Genomic DNA, 6,852 nt, shown 5'->3' with positions numbered 1-6,852 from the left:
AGGACTTTGGGATGCTGAGGTGGACAGATCACCTGAGGCCAGGAGTTTGAGACCACCTGAGGAGTCTGAGATCACCTGAGGCCAACATGGTGAAACCCCGTTTCTACTAAAAATACACACACACACAAAATCAGTCAGGTGTGGTGGCGCATGCCTATAATCCCAACTACTCAGAAGGCTGAGGTCCCAGAATCATTTGGGCCTGGGAGGTAGGGGTCTTGGTAAGCCGAGATCACACCACTGGAATCCAGCCTGGGTGACAGAGCAAGAATCTGTCTCAAAAAATAAAATAAAATAAAAGAGAGAAAAGAAAATATCCTGTGACCTATGTCAGTCGAGGAGCCTAGGCTGTATTGGGTTCAGCATCTTCCGGCTCGCTCAGGTTTATGAGATCTCCTGTGATCTCAGCCTGTGTAGAACTGAAAACCACACTTTGCCCTGGGGTTCCCCCTGGACGCTTGGGGCCAGCTAATTGCTCCAAACCTCTCTCTTTGAGCAGACTCAGCTGTGCTCTGAATGCCAGCCTCTGGTCATCTGTTCATTTTAGTCCTCTCCCCCTGGACTCTGCATGTTCTCGCTGCCCATCCTTCTGTCACTGCCCTTCTCCCAACACTACCCCCTCTGCCCACTGAAGCCTCTGCCCCATGTTAAATAAACTCTCTCCTTGGTCTTTAGCTTTTCCTAGACCTCCCTTAGCTTTGTGACTGAAATGAAATCAGAGCTCCCTGAAACATGTGATGGGGATAAGGTGGAAGCAATATCTAACTTCTCATGCCTACATGCCTACTCAGTTTCACTCTAGTGTGAAAACATTGTGGTGTTTTCCTTTTGTTTTCTTTTGTAGAGACAGGATCTCACTCTATTACCCAGGCTGGAGAGTGCAGTGGTACGATTACAGCTCATTGTAACCTGGAACTCCGGGGCTCAAACAATTCTCCTGCCTCAGTCTCCCTGGTAGCTGGGATTACAGGTGCTCACCACCACATATGACTTCTTTTTAAATTTGCTTGGGTTTTGCTGTTTCTCAGGCTGGTCTCAAACTCCTGAGCCTCCCAACACACTGGGTTTATAGGCGTGAGTCACTGCGACTGGCTACAAATTATCCTCTTTTGAGGCTTCTCTCTTCAGATGCTAACCATCTACCTTACTAGTCATTGTCATTAACTGAATTGTGGACCCATATAGCTGCCTTCATCAACAGCACTGGCCCCCAGCTTAATTGTTCCTTTCACTTAAGTCCACGTCCATTCTTGGTCATGCATGTCTACTTTGGAGGCACTTTTCAACCCTTAGCATATATGGCCATGTTAGGCTATAATTAATTTTTTAAAGCAGCGAGACAAACATTTCATAATACTAAAAATGGCAGTCTATGTAATCATTTACAAATATTAAGATCCTGTAGAAGAATGAAACACCCCACCTCTTTGAATTGAAGAATGACCAAATGACTATCTTTGGCCTATGCAATATGAAAAGACAAATCATGTGTTACTTTCATTTTAAAGTCGTAAGAGCCAGAGAGGGCTTCATTACATTTTCCCCACCCCTGTGCTCACTGAGATACAATAAAAGTGTGCAATAAATGTTATGTTAAGCTGCTGATATTTTCTTGCTGCTGATTCTCTCAGCACAATTTAGCATATACTGATGGATATATTAAGAAACAGATTACTCCTCCTCCACACACATAAAATAAGGTTTTTATTGGTAAGATACTTTATTTTCTATCCAAAATAATCTATGCTTGTGAGAGAGAAAGAGGGGGGGGGGGTACTGCCATATCAAACTAGTCTAGACCCTTCATGTTCCTTAAGACAACCATGGATCAATTTTCAAAATACCACGATAGCATATAATGTTCCCCCTTAAAATAAAGTGAAGTATAACCAAAAATAGGAATAGTCCCATAAATCCCTAATGAAGATCACTGCATGAAAGACAATCTTTGATGCAGTCAGTGGCAGAGATACGTTCTTAAGCCCCCCACCCATTCAGATATCGTTATACTTCAGCAACATGGCAGACTATTCCACAACAACTTCATGATTGCTTGGAAGAGTCCCAGTTGTGAGCACTGAGCCCCTGAGTGCCAGAAACCTTCTTGTATTAATGGTTCTAGAAAAGATATTTAGACTTTTTGTCACTTCGTAGTTTGCAGATGAGGGTCCCTCTGCCTCAAAGACTCTTTTTCCACATTCACCCACTTCTTTACCTAGGTAGGCCCTGCTTCTGGGATTTGTGGATTAACGTATACAATATACAAACAGTAAAACACTTTAATGGATATCCAAGAAATGGTTGTCTGAAATTTGTTATCAATTTAAACTCCTACTAGCAGTGTGTGAAAGTGTCCTTCCCACCAAAAGGAGGACATATTTTTAATATTATGTTTCAAAATAATGTTAAGTTGTTTCAAAAAATGTTTTAAACCACATAATTGTATACATGTCCAAACCCAATGCTTTGTTCTGTGAATGTTTGGTACATTATAATTATAGTACCAATAACTCCTATAATTCTTTACCTTGGTTTATTCTACGGAATTATCTCAGCACTTTGGGAAAAATCATTCTGGGCATGTTGTAAAATTTGTTTTATTAGCCATGAGTGAAACCTGAAACTGTAGGTATTTAAGCAATTGCTTCTTGAGAGGTGTTCATCTGAGTGCAAATGAGTTTGGCTCTGAACAGATTTTAGCAGGCATTTGACAGCTTGGATGACTGGCACATTGTCATCTTCATAACACACTTAAAATGCAGAGTGCCAAAAATCACAAACAGGTTGGGTGTAGTTAAAGATCTGAGACCTTGTCCAACTTAGTTAATCTTTTAAATCATAGCAGCAGAAAGATGCCAACTTTAATTAAAATTGCAGATTATGGTGTAAAACATGACTACCTGATCCACAGATATGAATTTTTTTATATTAATGTTCCATATTTGTGTTATAAGACTCATGTATTGTGTGGACTTGGCAGCTAATGGTACTGGGAACCCTCTTGGACAATGATGGATGATTTTGGTATAACAAGCAGCATTTTCTTTCTCTGATCATTTTGATTTCATGCTCTAGGGCTATTTAACTTCAGTAATTTTTATGGATGGGGAACAAAATCCATGTTTTTATATAATATATTGATAATACACATTTAATAAAGGACCATGAAAGGACTCAGAGAGCCAGTGGTTCACACCATATAACACATTCTTCTTGGGAAGTATTAGGGTTTTTTCATTAGAGGGATTTTGGATCATAGGATGTGTATGTATGTGTGTGTTTTAATGTTCTGCTGTTGGTGAAATACAAAAAAGAGAACAAAGTTATGTTGTCAACCAAATCTCATCTTGAAGAATAGTTCCCATAATCCCCACGTGTTATGGAAGTGACCAGGTGGAGATAATTGAATCATGGGTGATGGTTTATCATGTTTTCATGATGGTGAGTTAGTTCTTATGAAATCTGATGGTTTTATAAGGGACTTTCTTCTTCACTGGGCACTCACACTTCTCCCTACTGCCATGTGAAGAAGGATGTGTTTCCTTCCCCTTCCACCATGATTGTAAGTTTCCTGAGGACTCCCCAGCCATGCTGAACTGTGAGTCAATTAAACCTCTTTCCTTTATTAATTACCAGTCTTGGGTGTGTCTTTATAGCAGCATGAGAACAGACTAATACAGTAAATTGGTATCAGGTAGTGGGATTCTGCTGTAAAGGTACCCAAGAATATGGAAGCAACTTTGGAACTGAGTAACAGGCAGAGGTTGGAAGTTTGGAGGGCTCAAAAGATGACAAGAAAATGTGGAAAGTTTCAGAAATTCCTAGAGACTTGTTGAATGCCTTTGATGACAATGGTGATAGTAATATGGACAATGAAGTCCAGGCTGAGGTGGTCTTAGATGGAGGTGGAGAACTTGTTGGGAACTGGAGTAAAGGTCATTCTTGCTATGCAAAGAGACTGGCAGCATTTTGCCCCTGCCCTAGAGATCTGTGAAACACTGAACTTGAGAGAGATAGTTTAGGGTATTTGGCAGAAGAAATTTCTAAGCAGCAAAATGTTCAAGAGGAAGCAGAGTATAAAAATTTGGAAAATTTGCAGTTTGACAATATGATATAAAAGAAAACCCCATTTTCTGGGTATAAATTCAAGCCTCTTGCAGAAATTTGCATAAGTAGCAAAGAGCCAAATGTTAATCACCAAGACAATGGGGAAAATGTCTTCAAGGCATGTCAGAGACCTTCATGGCAACCCCTCCCATCACAGGCTTGGAGGCCTAAAAGGGAAAAATGGTTTCCTGGGCTAGGTCCAGTGACCCCCTTCTGTGTGCAGCCTAGGGACTTGGTGCCCTGAGTCTCAGCTATCCCAGCCATGGCTAAAAGGGACCAAGGTACAGCTTGGGCCATGGCTTCAGAGGGGGCAAGTCTCAAGCCTTGACAGCTTCCATGTGGTGTCGAGCCTGTGGGTGCACAGAAGTCAAGAATTGAGGTTTGGGAACCTCTCCCTAGACTTCAGAGGCTGTATGGAGACACCTGGATGTCCAGGCAGATGTGTACTGCAGGGGCAGAGCACTCACAGGGAACTTTTGCTAGGTCAGTGCAGAAGGGAAATGTGGAGTGGGAGCCCCCACACAAAGTCCCCACTGGGCTACTGCCTGGTGGAGCTGTGAGAAGAATGATACCATCCTCCAGACCCCTAAATGGTAGATCCACCGACACCTTGCATTGTGTGCCTTGCATTGTGTGCACCTTGCATTGTGTTAGACACCTAACACTGGCTGAAAGCAGCCAGGAGGGAGACTGTATCTTGCAAAGCCATAGAGGCGGAGCTGCCCAAGGCTATGGGAGCCCATCTCTTGCATCTGCGTGACCTGGATGTGAGACATGGAGTCAAAGGAGATCATTTTAGAAATTAAAGTTTAATGACTACCCTTTTGGATTTCAGACTTGCAATGGTCTGCAGCCTCTTTTTTTGGCCCGTTTCTCCATTTGGAATTGGTGTATTTACCCAATGCCTGTACCCTCACTGTATCTAGGAAGTAACTAACTTGTTTTTGATTTTACAAGCTCATAGGTAGAAAGGACTTGCCTTGTCTCAGATGACACTTTGGACTTGGATTTTTGATTTAATGCTGGAATGAGTTAAGACTTTGGGGGACTGTTGGAAAGGCATGATTGTATTTTGAAATGTTAGGACATGAGATTTGGGAAGGGTCAGGGTAAATTGATATGGTTTGGCTGTGTCCCCACCCAAATCTCTCTTGAATTGTAGTTCCCATAATCCCCGCATGTCATGGGAAGGAACAGATGGAGATAATTGAATCATGGGGTTAGTTTCCCTCATCCTGTTCTCATGAGAGTGAGTTAGTTCTCATGAGATTTGATGGTTTTTTAAGGAGCTTCTTCCTTCACTGGGCACTCACACTTTTTCCTGCCGCCACGTGAAGAAGGATGTGTTTGCTTCCCCTTCTACCATGATTCTAAGTTTTGTGAGGTCTTCTCAACCATGCTGAACTGCGAGTCAATTAAACCTCTTTCCTTTATAAATTACCTAGTCTCGGGTATGTCTTCACAGCAGTGTTAAAAGGGACTAATATAGGCTCTTTTTTATGAAATTAAGTTTTCAAAAAAATTTTATTATATTGCAAAATATTCACTAGATAGATGTTTTTATTCCTAGCATAATGTCATCAAAACATATTGAGTACCTATTTTAAATTTCTTCTCAATGTTTTCTTTCAAAGAGGAAATAATAGGAATCCTGATCAAAGAATGGAGAGAGTGGGGCATGACAGGTAAAAAGAGAAGTTATTGAGGAATGGCAATCAGGAGAATCAAAGCTAGAGTGTCAGGATGGAATGAAGAGGAAGAAGCTGCATTTTGTTAATAAATAAATTACTTGTAGTTCTGAAAATCAGCACCTTGAGGAAGATACTTATCATAAAGCCATGAGTTTAAGAGCTGCAAGAGACCATGGTAAATTTTAATTCCCCATTCATTTTCCAAGCAAGAAAATTCAGATCCCAAAACTTGTCTAAAATCTCACAAAGTGGGTGTCTCAGGGGTTGGGGGTGGTGGTTAAAGCTGAGATCAGAAGGCAGATTCTTGTATTTTCACTTCTGTGATCACTCTTCGTTACTTCAGCTAATATGTCCACTTTAGAGTTTAAATTCACTGAAATCTGGAGCATCAGTGATTGATATTTTTTAAAATGAACATGCTAAAAGTTATACAATGAATCAGTTTTATCCTTTAATAGAATCACTACAGAATTATACATTAATTCCAAAACTGATTTATGAACTGTGTAACCTTTGGCAAATTTCTTCATCTTTCTACTCTTTCATTTTCTCATCTGTAAGATGAAGATATTGACCTTACAAAGTTGTTATAAGGTTTATAGAAAATGTATGTAGCACTATATCTACTCAAGAAATAGTAGCTAGTGAGTTAAAAAGAAATCACAGCTAGCATTTATCGATATGTGTTTCTGTTTCGTACTTTATATGAAATATCTCATTTGCTCATCTACATTATTTGTTTGAATATTATCATTTAAAATATATGATAATCTTGGCCTGGCGCGGTGGCTCAAGCCTGTAATCCCAGCACTTTGGGAGGCCGAGACGGGCGGATCACGAGGTCAGGAGATTGAGACCATCCTGGCTAACACGGTGAAATCACGTCTCTACTAAAAAAAAGTACAAAAACTAGCCGGGCGAGGTGGCGGGCGCCTGTAGTCCCAGCTCCTCGGGAGGCTGAGGCAGGAGAATGGCGTAAACCCGGGAGGCGGAGCTTGCAGTGAGCTGAGATCTGGCCACTGCACTCCAATCCGGGCGACAGAGCGAGACTCCG

This window comes from Rhinopithecus bieti, unplaced genomic scaffold (genome assembly GCF_001698545.2).
Source record: "Rhinopithecus bieti isolate Rb0 unplaced genomic scaffold, ASM169854v2 scaffold_7681, whole genome shotgun sequence".
In the NCBI taxonomy this organism is placed as follows: Eukaryota; Metazoa; Chordata; class Mammalia; order Primates; family Cercopithecidae; genus Rhinopithecus; species Rhinopithecus bieti.
Note: the sequence above shows the minus strand (reverse complement) of the source record.